The sequence below is a fragment of the Sus scrofa genome, chromosome 6, assembly GCF_054392235.1.
Source record: "Sus scrofa isolate SSC_HxYL_T2T_F1_AM1 chromosome 6, Sscrofa_HxYL_maternal_Yorkshire_Landrace_v2.0, whole genome shotgun sequence".
Lineage (NCBI taxonomy): Eukaryota > Metazoa > Chordata > Mammalia > Artiodactyla > Suidae > Sus > Sus scrofa.
In genome coordinates, this window is record NC_139388.1 from 32,268,207 (window position 1) to 32,283,038 (window position 14,832).

General features: G+C 43.8%; 1 long non-coding RNA gene across 3 annotated transcripts in view; it reads right to left on the bottom strand.

Moving 5' to 3' along the window:
• Nucleotides 1-2,887: 2,887 nt before the first annotated feature.
• Nucleotides 2,888-14,832, bottom strand: part of LOC110260952 (uncharacterized) — a 255,028-nt gene continuing 243,083 nt past the window's right edge. For 2 of the 3 annotated variants that reach the window (XR_014805881.1, XR_014805885.1), the window contains one exon: nucleotides 11,831-13,630. This is a non-coding gene — a long non-coding RNA (uncharacterized LOC110260952). Of the gene's footprint in view, nucleotides 3,333-8,920; nucleotides 9,038-11,830; nucleotides 13,631-14,832 lie in introns of those variants that run through there. The other variant, XR_014805882.1, reaches the window with a different exon arrangement.

The window sequence follows — 14,832 nt, forward strand, 5'->3', positions numbered from 1 at the left end:
TCCCCTCCTCTTGCTTAACCACTCTTCTTTGGGCATTAATTTTAATGGTTATATAGCAAGTGCATTTTCCAAAGGCTGCATAAAGCACAGGATAAGCAGAAGCCCACTGACTTGGGAAGAGCAGACTGCTCAGCGAAGCCTGAGAGAGAATGCTGATTACCTCCACCATTATTTAGCAGCAGAATCAGTTATGGTTGTCGGACTGATGGACAATTTTTTCCCGAACTGCTCCCTTTGCAAGGGACCTATACTGTCTAGACAGTTGCATATTATTTATACATTCATTTCAGATTTTATGTGTTTTTTTTTTTTTTCACTAAAGTTGTGCAGGATTTATGCAGTCAAGTAAGTACTGGAAATGTACTTCCCGACAAGCCGTATAATTGCACCAGGTGACTGCTTTCTTAGAGGTGTGTCACCACCAAAAGCAAAAAAGTGTGTGTTTAAAAGGCTATTATGTGGGTTCCGAAGGAAGAAAAGGAGACCAAAACTTTCCAACTTCAGCCCAAACACACACACACACACACACACACACACACACACAAGCCCCTCCTATCTTCGGAGTCCCAGCAGCAGGCCATGGAGAGAATTAAAGACAGCTAATTTCAAAGGTTCTTAATCAATTCAAGTTGATCCCATTTGTTGATTAGGGAGTCAAAATGCATTATTTGCATTCTGTTTCAAATTCAGAATTTTCTTGCAGAGGTTGGAGGCTCTTTCAGGGCGATCCCCTTGGGCAGAAAGGGAGTTAATTTGAAAACTCTGGTGAGTCTGATGGGTTGTGAAAGTTCCACATGAAACATTTATAATGGCTTCTTTCAGGGTGGTGGATTTTGGTTGTGTGTGTGTGTGTGTGTGTGTGTTTGTGTGTGTGTGTGTCTACACATGGGCATGAGTGTCCTTCAGGAAACCAGTGGCTGAAGCTTTATGTTATCACCTGGGTAGTGAACAAGGTGCCCCATTTCCATCCAGATACTTGGTGTTGTGTAGACTCTACAGCTGGAGCAATGAGAACAGCAGGAAGCATAGAGATTAAGTGGGGGGCTTTACTTCCTGGGGTGCCCCTGAAAAGGAGGGGGTGAGAAGGGGGTGCTAGTTCTGTGCAGGTCCAGGCCCTGAGTCTGATCAATCCCACTGCTCTGGAGGCCCAGTGTGGAGCAGCATTTTACCCTGGCTTCATTATGTGATGACTTTCTACACGATGCTAAAATCTGGAATTGGATCCTTCCAGCCCATGACCTGGTCAGCTCTGGGAGACATGCCCTGCAGAGCATCAGAGAAAGTTAATCCGAGGGTCAGTACCCTTGGGAGGACATGCTCTCGATGGAGCCAGAGGTGAGCGCATGCTTCTGGAAGTCCCTCCCCTCTGATTTCACCCCGCGTGGGTTTTTTGCTCAGAAAAATCTCAGCCCTGCTTAGAAAAGAATCTGGGTGATGTGTGTGCCCTACATACTGGAAGACATGACTTCTTTGGGGCAAGATTGTACATTAACCTATTTGCATCTCATTTATGTCAACTGGAGATGGTAAGGGTGAACATATCATAGGAATTATATGAAGGAAAAAAATGTAGCTCCAACTGGATACAGTTTGTATCTTTGGAGTCTCACACCCTAGCCCCTGCTTCATACCCACTGACCCCTCTTCCTCTGTTCCATGGGAAGTCTCTCTTACCCCCTGACCACTAAATGGTCCACTGTCCTCTGTTTATCAGCCAACACTAACATCAAATGGTAGAACTTGCTGTACCAGGTGGCTAAAGTTTTGGGGGATGTGAAAAAAAATCACAATGAAGAAATCAAAGAGTCTTCACCACTCTTGAAGGGAAGAACATTTTGCTTGTCCAAATACCAATTCTAAACCACACCATTTCCTTCCGTAACGCCAACCGGTCCTTTTGCAAAGGCTGTTTCTTTCTCAGCCTTGATTTTATTTTCTGTTCCGCTCCTACAGTATAAGATTAATTCCCACATTCTGCATATTGCCTGGAGTTCAGCGCACATGTTCACCGAGCTGTACAGCCCTCAAATAACTTGGGTGCCTCTTTCACCCACTGTTAAGAAGTATATTTAAAAGAAATTGCCTTTTATAGATTTAAATTACAAAAGTACTGATATCATGCAAACGGCAGTTTAACTCATGCAAGCATACAAATAGGTAAATCTTAGGGAAAAAGATACCAAGGCTAATATGAATGTAAATAGGATTAGCTGCCTGCATTAGCAGTGGCTGTGAAATTTAAAGTACTTTCTGTTAGGTTATTCTTTAAAATACACCTATATTTCATGTGTGCATTTGTAGATATTTGAGAATATATTTTCCTTTGTCTTGGGCTCAAATTTCAGAACAAGCATAGACAATGGCCCAGACCTCTGCTTACTGACAGCCAAAGTAAAAGGGCAATTTAACCTTCTTGATGGTTAAATATTTGTTGACATGGAATTTTTTTTATTGAAGGAGCATTGATTTACCATGCTGTGTTAATTTCTGCTGTACAGCAAAGTGACTCAGTTATAACTGCTATATATACATACATTTTTATGGAAAGAACCATGAGGCTTTATCTCAGGATACTGAATATAATTCCCTGTGCTATACCATAGGACTGTATCGTTTATCCATTCTATATGTAATGGTTTGCATCTGCTAACCCAAACTCCCAGTTCATCCCTTTCCCTCCCCCTAAACACACACCACACACATGAGGAAGATTGATTCCAATGGTTAAATGAAGAAAGTTCTCCACAGGGAATTTTTTTATGGTCGACCTCCCCCCGTATCTTATAATGAGCCCTTGCTGTGATTAGTAAAAGTCCAGTCCATCATTATTTTTGCCAGTAAGAGTTTAAATTATTAGGGACTTAGTCCATACATATTGAGTTTATGCTTTTTTCTTTTCATTTTTCACCTACTCATAATTTATATTAGAGTAGTCTATTTTATGAATCTCTATAAACCACCTTCAATCCATATTGGAAAAAGGTAAGGTGTGCATAAATAAATGAATGAATAAAGTACATAAAAGTGAAAAGGAGGCTAAATGGCTAAGCAGGGTAAAAGAGAGACAGTCCATCAACAAGTGTGAATCCCTTAGGTTGGTATGCAGTAGATGCTTAATGAATATGGGTTGGCAGCAGGGCTAGATTAAGATATTTTAGAAAGCTTTCAAGATGCAAAATTGCAACAAAATGTAACTTGACCATTAACTTAACTGAACAGGAAGCATTATTCCAGAGCCTTGAGTTAGATGAACTTTCTTCTATCTTTTCTCATAAGGAGCCTGGAAATACACCTCCTTCTAGACCAAGTCTGATGCATGAAAATCCGGGTTCCTAGAACAGATCAAAAAAGAGTGACTCTCACTAGTCATTCATTCATCGAGTGCCTCTATGTTTGCTGGGACAGTACTAAAGGTTGGAGATCCAAAGCCTTGTGTTTACCCTCATGAAGTCGATGGTCTAGCAATCGACATTAAACAGATAACCATCAACTAGTACAACATAGTAGTTACACTTCACAAAAGGCTGTGCCACAGGATGTGACGTGTGAAGATTGGTAAATAAATGACCTCTTTTTTTTTTTTTTTTTTTTTTTTTTTTTAGGGCCATACCCATGGCATATGGAAGGTGCCAGGCTAGTGGCTGACCTAGAACTGTAGCTACTGGCCTAACAGCCATAGCAACATGGGATCCGAGCTGCATCTGTAAGCTACACCACCTTAACTCACTGAGTGAAGCCAGGGATCGAACCTGTGTCCTCATGGATACCAGTCGGGTTCGTTACTGTTAAGCCACAATGGGAACGCCTAATTGGTGTCCTAGCAAAACTTTAGTGGAAAAGAGCTGAACAGATTTAATAACATAGGTTCTGGGGTTTGATGGGGTATGAAGTCATTTCCACAGGTAGGAGGCATGTCCACACTCCCACCAGGAGCACCTGGGGGTCTTTCTGTGCTCAGGGGAAGGCTTATGAGACCAAGAGCCAGAGAGACCCATCAGATCTAGGGTTACCTTGGTCCACACAGGCCTCTCTTCTGAGGCTGTATGAACAAAGCCAAGGTCATTTGGAGGAAGCAGGAAACAGCTCAACTTTTGAAGCTGCGGCAAAGGATCAGACGGCACTGCTAGCTGACTGCCTGCCTGTCTGGCTCATCAATTGGCTACTGTCTCAATGTGATTATGAATATTCATCTCTCATAAATAATAGATAATTGATCTTTTAATAAGCATCATTAATAATGCATGCCCTTGATAAGCATTTGGTGGAAGCATCTGATGAGTGCTCAGATTGTACAAAACATTGATCTCCATGCTGCAGAGGTGGCAGCCACAAAGGTGTGCCACTCACATCTCCCTTCCAGAAAGCACGTGCCATCCAGCTGCAAGGAAGGCAGTGACTTGACAGCATCCGGCTGTTGGGCCTTCAGAATCCACCTCCACTTTCAGCCAAGACCATGGGCTTCCTAGGCAGTCCCCAGGTCTTGGCCATTTTTGCCCAAGGCAGAGCTCTGCCAGTGGCACTCTTTGTTCAGGAACTTCCTATTGAATCGGCTAAGACTTTATCAGATGGACATTATCTTCTAAGACTCTTTCTTCCTAATTCTGCTGCTTCCCTACTTTCCCTTTCACCGGCATCAGATCTGCATTGTGGTCCAATCCTGCTTCTTCCCTTGTCCCAGGCTGCCTTCTAAGAGGGCCTGGAAAGATTCCCAGTCGCCCAGTATTCACACACCCTTCTGTGATCTCCTCTCCTTGGCTATTGGCTGGATGTAATGACTCACTCTTAATAAATGGAAGTCAGAGAAAAGGATGGGAAGTCATTTGTCTTCATTTTGGATCATTCCTCCTTACCCACCCCTCCCCCACCCTGCGTTGACAAGGCATATGGCTGTCATATAGAAACCATCTCAATGAGCTGATTGGTCCTGGCAACAGCAACAACATGGGATAACATGGGGATTGTACATAGACGGGTCCAAAAACTCTTGATGTATCAGGATGGGTATGTTTTCCTTGTAGTATAAAACCTGCCTGCTGAGCGAACATCTGCTAGTCACTGTCCACTCCTATTTTGGCAATAGCCAGAGAGTGGCCCCGTTACTGGGCAAATTAGTCAGATGCATGCCATGTTTTTTTCCAGAACAATTAAAAAATACCTGAAAATGGTCATGGAAAATTGTCCTTTGTTGATTTGACTCCATTAAATCATGATTTCAGATGACGTTGGATCTACATTTTCATACCGGGTCTCCAAACAAGACACTTTGGTGACAAGCTTTACCTGTTTCTACTTTTATCATAGGGCAAAAAGAAAGTTTATTTTAGGAGCCAGGAAATACTTCCTTCTTCTTGAGGTGTCCTGTGCCTACAGGGAATAGCTTTGAAGAACTGGAGATATCAACTCAGCAAATGAACCCAGAATAAAGCAAGAATGACAGAAGCATCAGTTAGTTCCACTTACAAGGAGGCTACAAGACAGTGGGCAAACGTAAACTTAGGAGACTTGCTTTTTTATTCAAAGTGTGGCCCAGAGACCAGCAGCATTAACATCCTCTAAGGGCTTGTTAAAAATGCAGAATCTCAGGTCCCACCTTTGACCTGTAGAATCAGAGTGTGCAGGTTAACAAAAGGCCCAGGTGGTTCTTATGCACATTAAAGTCTGAGAAACTGCTGCAGCACCAGCCTTACCTGTAACTACACAGATCTCGGTATTCTCCATCTTTAAAAGGAGATATTTGGCCTAAAACAGTTCTTCCTAAAGTAGGATCTTCCAAGCACTAGCATCATAAGGTGTGCCTTGGAAAAAAGGATTCTGTGGCCAAACGTGTTTACCAGCATAATGAACAACGTGTATTAGCTTAAGAAAGGCACTGATATGTCCTGCAATAAAGGAAACTTTTAAAAGAAGCATTATTTGATCTCTAAACCATTTTTCACTAAAATTGAACACCATCCTATGGAATTAGGGTTCCGCTAATTGTTTCCAAAGTCCTCTTCACCTCCCTGATTCTATAAAACACATGTCCTCTATGAATTTTTGTTAGCATTTGGGTTGTGACAGGCTGGTCCTGCCTGTAATCTTCAACCAAATCTAAATGTCTCCCTTCTCAGCTTATCTGAGCCTTTAGTCTTGACCTAGAAGCTTAAGTCAAAAGAGAAATTGTATAGGGGGACCAACCATCCTGCTTTGTCTACGACTGTCCTCGTTTCCTCACTGAAAGTTCTTCCTCTCAGGAAACCTCTCAGACCAGGGTAGCTTGTAACCCTAAAAATAGATCCTTCTTGACAAGACTTGTTTTCCATTCACCTTCTCTCTCTTCCCTGCCCTATCCAGTCCATTTCCCAAGTGGCCCCCCTCAAATGATAAGCACAGGAAGAACTGCCTGGTGGTTTGGTCAGATTGAAGATACAAGCAAAAAAGAGCAGTAGGGGTTGAGTTTGCAGACACAAACCCTATGGTCCTTAGTTCCAATGAATGGAGTGGTCCCATGCAGCCAACCTGATACAAGACATCCCAAGCTTAAAGGACAGTGTGAGTTTTTGCTTCCCAAACAGATTCATAATGTTGAAAAATAAAGACGTGTTTTGGAGGAAATATGGATGCTAAATACGTCAGATGTATTTTTGTATCTTTTATCAATTCTTTTCTTTTCTTTTTTTCTTTTTAGGGCTGCACCTGCGGCATATGGAAGTTTCCAGGCTAGGGGTTGAATCAATCAGAGCTATAGCTGCTCACCTACACTACAGCCACAGCAATACCAGATCCAAGCCACATCTGTGACCTACAGCACAGCTCACGGCAACTATGGATTCCTGACCCACTGAGCCAGGCCAGGGATCAAATCTGCATCTTCATGGATACTAGCTGGATTCGTTTCTGCTGCGCCACAATGGGAACTCCCTGTATCTTTTATCCATTCTTGAAGAAATATATTATAACCTTTGGTGATGAAATCTAGATCACTCAAATTTCTGGGTATGGAAATTGGGAGCAGGAAGCACCTAGACTCTCCTTGCCCTTGAATCTTTTTTCCTGAGGCTTTCAAATATGTTACACTTGATTGACAAGTTGTGCACATGTGTACAAACTTCCTAGTTCAGAGATTTTTTTTCCCTTGCTAGAGTCCAACCTCTTTGTTAAAGACTTGTAGAGTCCTCTTCCTAATCCCTATAATTCTAAATTCCAGCCTCACCTCACTGTGCATTGCATTTTCCTAGTTTCAGCTCAATAGAACCTTTTAAAAGACATCCTTGCACCAGAATTAGATGCCTCCTGTTTTGCAAAAGCAAAAACAAGTACTAGCATCTTTTAAATAACAATATTTTCTGATGTTAATGTTGAATTAATCCAAGAAATGAATATGTATTGATGGTATTCTTTTGGGTTTTGAAAATCCTTACAACCACATAATTAAATGAGTGCCTTTAGAAATACTGATAAAAGCCCATTGCCATTCAAATATCTATACAAGACAATGGCCCTAAGCTGTGGGCTTGGGAGATTAGTTTGGCCACGAGCCAGTGTTTATCACAATATTTCCATCTCAGCTGATAAAATTTAATCATTCTTATTTAAATAGAAATCAGAATTAATGCAGGTTTTAAAGAGAAGGAATAATAAACGAATCACACTATCTTTATTTCAGAGCTCCTGGCATATATTGTCTATTCAGAATGGAAATGCTAGTGGTTGTTGTGTTGCTTTTCTACCTTGGACTTTCATCCAGAGTCCTCCAAAATAATGAGCTATTGCTTCTTGAATATTGATTTCTTCAGCTCTGCTTTAAATCAAGTGGCTCCTACCTTCCTTTCCAGTGGGATATAAGCAGGGCTTTGAGTGTGATGGGGATGTGGCTTGAACTTGAGGCGGCAGCAGGACGTGTACTTTGAGCCATTTCTCCCGGAGGTACAACGGGTGTGGACCATCCACTCACATCCTCATATCCAGGTGCCTGAAGACCAGCAGCAGGAAGGGAGAAGGCTTCCGGCAGAGATGGAGTGTGTGGCTGGCTCTGGACCAAACTGTCCTGCTGCTAGAGCTCAAGTCCAGGGTCAAGTCCAGAGTCAAGTCTTCCACTGGAACAGTCAGGGACCACAGCTTTGTGTAAGCAGTTCCAGCCTTAAGAAACCTTATCGGTCGTTTCGTTCAACCCACTCATTTTGTGGATGAGGAAGTCAAAACCCAGAGAGGAGAACTGATTCGCTTCTTCAGAGTCCCCATCAAATTAGCAGTCAAACCATGCTAAGCAGGCACATCAGGTCTCCAGCCCCCAGCCTGGATTTCTTTTGATGTTGTGTGGTCCTAGACCTGGAGCGAATGCAGCTCAGTGCCATTTTGAATGACTCTGTCTGTACATTTCTGGTGCATGTCTCAAAGGGGATGTACCAAACTAAATCTGTTCAAATTTAAATAACTCCCCCCTCCACAAAATAAACACACCAATTAAAGGGAGCACACTTTTCCTGGGGATTTTAATATCTTGGGTAGAGAGACATAGGTAACTTCTTACTCTTCTTCCTCCTCCTTAAAATAATATATTTTTTACAAAATTTAAATGTCTTACATTTAAATATAAAAAGTTTGTCCATAATTTCGCTGGTTACATAATATTGCTATTATTAAAAAATAATGGCAATAGGTAAAATTTATCGATCATTTACTATGTTCTTGTCATTCTACTGTATTATCTCATTGAATCCATACAACATGCCAGTAAAGTGGGTACCATTTTTATTCCCATTTTACAGGTGAGAAAACCGAATGTCAGAGGGGTGATAACTTTCCCAAGGTCACCCAGCTAACAAGTGGAGAGGTTGGAGGCTAACCACTAGCAGTCTGGTTACAGGCTCCAGCTCTTAACCCTGATTCCATAGAGGATCAGAAATGTGGATTCTTAACTTAGCTATTGTTAAGAGCTTACCTGAATTTTGAGTTGCATTTCCTCTTCAAATTTTATGATACATCCCATTATTTCCATGGCTCTGTAGTCTCTTCCAAGTTGGAATGAGGCTCCAGTAAAGTCAGTTGGTATAAACAGCTAGATTTGTTAGAAAAGGCATTTTGGAATCAATTTGACTCGATTGCTTTTGACTTTGTTATGAATTTCAGTTTGGGCTAAGGGTGTATCAGACTTCAAAACATCTGGTTAGGTCATTTAAGAACCTTTCTGAGGCTTCACAACCCCTTAAGACTTCCTTTCAAAGGCAGACCTTTCCTCTGTCACCACGCTCTTATAAAATGCTTGGAGAAACAATGAGACAGTGCTTTATTCGTTTGAGATAATGTAAAAAAGAACCTCCTTAATCTGGTATCAATGGGAGTAAGATGTTTCACATGAGTAAAATTTCTGGATAACTCAACCCTAGATATTTAAGAGCTGGGAATTTTTTTCTCAATGGTTTTTGATAGTTACACATTCCTTTCTTTGCTTTTTGTTTGCCTTTTTTTTTTTTCCTTCCCCTTGGGTTTTAACCTCTCTTGATAACCCAGAGCTATGGTTATAATCACTCATGGTATACTGTGTGCATGAGTCGGAGTCTCTGGGAAAAATGCTCTTTGGGGATGCGAGGCTTGCAAACAAATGTCACTTTGTAATGAAAGCATTTCCTGACAGGGAGCTTCGATCTTAAAATATAAGCAGGATGATATAACTTGTGGATAACGCAATAGCTTGAATACAGATGCCAGGCTTGCTTTTGATAGGTTGTCAGGAATAGGAATACCAGCTGAGAGGGTGAGTGAACTGTTAGCAGTGGTCTCGTCCATGCCCTCTGTAAGAGGCATGACTCTTCCCAGCTGACAACCCTAAAGGGACAAGACACTTTACTTGGCCTTTATCTCTGCGGCAACCACTGGGGGAAACACTATCCTCGCTCTGATTGGATAAAACTGACCTGGATCTTCTGGGACTACCCTCGCCCTCCTCATAGACATTTAGATGGTTTCTGTTTTTGGCTATGGAAACAGGGCTGCAATAGGCATGGTGGGAGTAATGTCTCTTTGTGCACGCAGACCAAGGGTATTCTGAGACCTCAACCTCTCGACACGGTCTACGGAATTGTTCTCCAAAATGATCACACCAATTTCCATTCTCATCGGCCACGTCTAAGGAGAGATTCCCATTTCCTACTGTTGGCACCAATGCTTGGTGTCATGGTCTGTGCACTCGGTCGGAAGGAAGAATTTTCTGGATTCATAGCAAGGTGAAGACAAGTTTATTGAGGCGAGAGACGTTATTAACACAGTGGGAGACCGACTGCATGGCTCGTGTCTGTTTTTATAGCCCAGGGAGAAAGAGGTCTCAGGATATACCTACTGACCTGCTGACTGGTTGGGGAAAGGGGTGGGGGGCGGTCTTAGGATGCACCTGCTGGTTGGTTAAGGACATATAAGGTCCTGTAAGGGCAGCCTGAGGAGTGGGCCACGTACCTTTCCTACTAGGGGCCAGGAAGGAGTAGGCCAGTTTGCTTGAGGTGGGAGGAGCGGTGGGGCGAAGATAAGGGTCTAGGGATTCTTGTCTTGGCCAGAGGCTCTGAGTTCAATCCCTTAAAGGGGCCTTGAAGCCCAACACTTGGTCTTATGGATCCTTTTAGACCAATGGAAATATTTACTGCTTTCAAACCTCTTCACTGATGTACGCTGGACATAAAAGCTATTAATGCACAACTTGTTGAATTTGGAGGTAATTATACACCCATGAAACCATCACCAAAACCTATGCCATCAACACATCCATTTCTTCCAAAAGTTTCTTTCTGCCCTCTTTATTAAATATTAGTATTTTGATAGGAACATTTAAGGTCTACCCTCTGAGCAAATTTTTAAGTGTACAATATCATATTGTGAACAAGAGGCACTATGCTGTACCATAGATCTCTAGGACTTATAATTATTATTACTAATTATTCATTTGGTGTAAGTGAAAGTTTCTACCCTTTGACTAACACCTCCCCATTGTTCCCTCCCCTCAGGCCCTGGCAACCACCACCTCACTCTCTGCTTTCATGAATTTAGTTATTTTCGATTCCTCATATAAGTGGGATTACGCAGTATTTGTTCTTCCATGTCTGGTTTATTGTGCTTAGTATAATGTCCTCCAGGTTCATCCACCTCATTGCAAATGGCAAGATTTCCATCTTTTTAAAGACTGAATAGTATTCCACTGTGTGTATGTACCGTATTTATCCATTCATCTGACCATGGACATTTAGGTTGCTTCCATGTCTCCTATTGTGAATAATACTGCAATAAGCAAGGGGGTGCAAATACATCTTCGAGATCCCGATTTCAACTTGCCCTAAGTGTTGCCCTAAGTGTGTGTGTGTGTGTGTGTGTGTGTGTGTGTGTGTGTGTGTCTTAGCCTCTGTCCAACTGAAATTGCAAACAGAACAACTCACTTGGGAGACTTCTACGTGACAGAGGTGGTCATCTATTTCCATTACTTATGACCAGGTCTCGAGTTACAAATTAACCAGGTAGAGAAGAAAGCTACAGTTCACAGGACATCGGAGGCTGTTCCAACCACTTAGCTTCTTTAGAAGGAATATCAGTGTTTCGATTTCTTAGGTGTCCCTTTCAAAGTCTGCTTGTCAAGAACGAGAAAGAGGAATCCTCGCTGAGGTCCCAGCAGTTCTGCTGTCCCCAACCCAAGTCCAGGGGTCAACAGCATGAACCTCCTAAAAGGCAAAAGGCAGAGAGTCTGGGCTTCCCAGACCACGCCCCTTAGACCTGCGCTAGATCGACTTTCCTCTTCACCCTGGTCTGTGTTCTCTGGTCTGCGTACCCTGGGCTCCACTGGTCAATACCACCCGAGGCAAGACCTCCTTGTTTCTTTTTTGTTTTTCTTTTTCTCTTTTTTGTCTTTTTGCCATTTCTTGGGCCACTCCTGCGGCATATGGAGGTTCCCAGGCTAGGGGTCAAATAGGAGCTGTAGCTGCTCGCCTACACCAGAGCCACAGCAATGTGGGATCCGAGCCTTGTCTGCAACCTACACTACAGCTCATGGCAATGCTGGATCCTTAACCCATGGAGCAAGGCCAGGGATGGAACCCGCAACCTCATGGTTCCTAGTCGGATTCGTTAACCACTGAGCCACGACGGGAACTCCAAGACCTCCTTGGTTCTTATCATGGTTACTGCAGGGACACCCTCTCTGGACCCCCTGTATTTCTTGCTGCTGCCAAAGTAACGCTAATCACCCTCCATTGTCTTCGTCTTACTTCCCAAGACAGAGCCTTGGGTTCAGGGCCTTTGGGAAACCTCCTTCTCCCACCCATCCCTCCTTTCTAGCTTTTACCGTCCCTCTACTCGCTAAGTTAGGCCCTGAACCCCTCTCCGCCCAGGTAGTCCTGTTATTTCCACCTCTCAATCCTTGTCCATTTCCTTTTCCCCATCCTCCTCCCCTCTGCTGAGTTACACCCTCCACCTGTCAGGTCCAGTCCAATCTGCCCTCTAATGCTCTGTGACCCTTGGCAGGTTCCTTGCCCTCTCTGGGCCCCACGTATGCATCTATACAATGAGAGAGCTGGATGGGATCGGCAGTTCCGAACCCAATGGCAAGGTTCTGAAACAAACAAACAAACAAAAAATAAAACTGATACACTTTGCTTGCATATTAACTAATACTTACATTCTTCCCTTTCCCATTGAAACCTGCTTGCTTTTATCTTTTGCTGAAACGCATTACCCGCTCTGTCTAGCATTCATTTTCCAATTAAGGATGGAGAGGGGATGAGGCATAGGTCACACTCCTCTTTGCTCTAAGAAGAGCACAGCACAGCTGTGATGCCATATAGCAGATGACATCAGCCTCTGGGATGCAATAGGGAGCAGTGGGGACTGTGGTAACTGGTGAGCAGGACACCCATCCAGGCTGAGGGAAGATGTGCTGCGCAGCCCAGGATTGGTAGAGCTTGGCTCTCCCCACCTCCGATAGGCTTTGGAAATTCAGGTTTATTAAAATATAAAATCTATAAAATCTCCCGATGTTTTATTTTCTTTTTAAAAAACTGGCATCTAATTTCAACTCTAAAATTAAAAAAAAAAATCATTATATTAGTGAGCAGCATGCTGGCCTCACAAAGGAGAACTATGGGCCATATTTGGGTTATGGAACACCAGTTTGCTTCCTGGGGACTAGAGGGCCTTTTATAAGAGTCCTTACGTATTTTCAGTTCATAATCCAGCACCCCTGAATCATGTCTTTACTCCATGCATTTTCAGTGTTTACACATTCGAATTGCACTCACCCAGCAATCATGTCATTCACTGCGCTGCAGTTTCTCCAACAGTTTCATTTCTCTTTTATCTCGTTACCTGGAGAGTTTGTTCCTTACAGCCAAGCCAGACGCTGGGCCACACTCCAGGGAGGGGTTTGATCGTGAGAGGTCCCTGTGCCTGCTTTGAAAGTGAGAAGATGAGGAAGTTCCCATTGTGGCTCAGTGGTAACAAGCCCAACTAGCATCCATGAGGATTCGTGTTCGATCCCTGGCCTCACTCAGTGGGTTAAGGATCGGGCGTTGCTGTGAGCTGTGGTGTAGGTCACAGATGTGGGAAGATCCCAAGTTGCTGTGGCTGTGACGTAGGCCAGGGACTACCGCTCCGATTCAGTCCCTAGCCCGTAAGTGCAGCCCTAAAATAGCAAGAAAAAAAAAAAAAAGGAAGGAAAGTGAGATGAGATGGAGCACAGCTGATGTGGGCAGTGGGTCCCAGGGAAGTACAGCCAGGACGGGCCTGAGGGAAGAGCAGAACTTCTTTGGGTCTCTCCATGATTCCAGGCTTCGTCTCAAGACCCAGCCCCGTCATTCTTTGTGAGGCAACTGCAGGAGCCTGAAACTGACCCCCTAAAGCTAGTCTGGTCCCCTCTAAATCTTTGTTTGTTTGCTTTTGTTTTGGCCGTGTCCGTGGCATGTGAAAGTTCCTGGGCCAGGGGTCAAACCCATGCCACAGCAGTGACCCAAGCCGCTGCAGTGACAACACCTGCAGGGAATCCTTAACCCCCTAAGTCACCAGGGAACTCCCTCTTCTAAGCCTTTGAAATCACTACAGCCAGAGTGATTGTCACGCTGATGTCACCGATGTTACTCGGTTCCAAGCCTTCTAAGAGCTTCTCACTGCTTTTTGGATGAAGCCCCCAAGACTTAACTGGCCTGAGAAGACTCGCCTGGTTGGGTCCCCGCCTTCTTCAGCCCCACTGCCTGCATCTCTGATATCTTCTCCCTTCTTGACTTTCAGCTGCTCAAACACAGTCTGCCCTCTGGTCACTGGGCCTTTGCACATCCCACGCCCTCTGTCTGGACCCCACCCTTTCCCTGGTCAAACACTTCTCAGCCATCAGGTCTTTATAGGAGGATTGCTTTCATGAGGAAAGCTTTCCTGAGCCCACGGGCTAGGTCAGGCTTCCCCGTGATCTGTGGGAACAGAGGTTGAATAACCTTCTTCACCATTAAATGCCTAGCAGATTGCACAATGCCTGGCACAGGGTTGGGAGAAGATACATGTTCACTGAGGGGCAAAATAAGGAATTGCTGAAAGTGTGATTTGGGGAATACCTGCTAGGTCCCTTTGTCCTAAAAATAGGCCCCCATCTGACCCCTCTACTGCAAGCTAAGGGCTTCCATTTTACAGTAAGAAATATGGTTCAAGAAAAAGCACCCTTCCCCTCCCTGGGAGTAGAACTGAAGAGTAGGCAGGGTGAACTCAGTTGACCTGGAATGTTCCCTGTGCCTGATAATTTTTGATCTGATAACTGCACCGATTACCATCTGGAGAGATGTATGCTTCTGAGAAAAGGCATTTCCATTTTGAGGGTTCAACGTCTGGAAGGCACCCTGC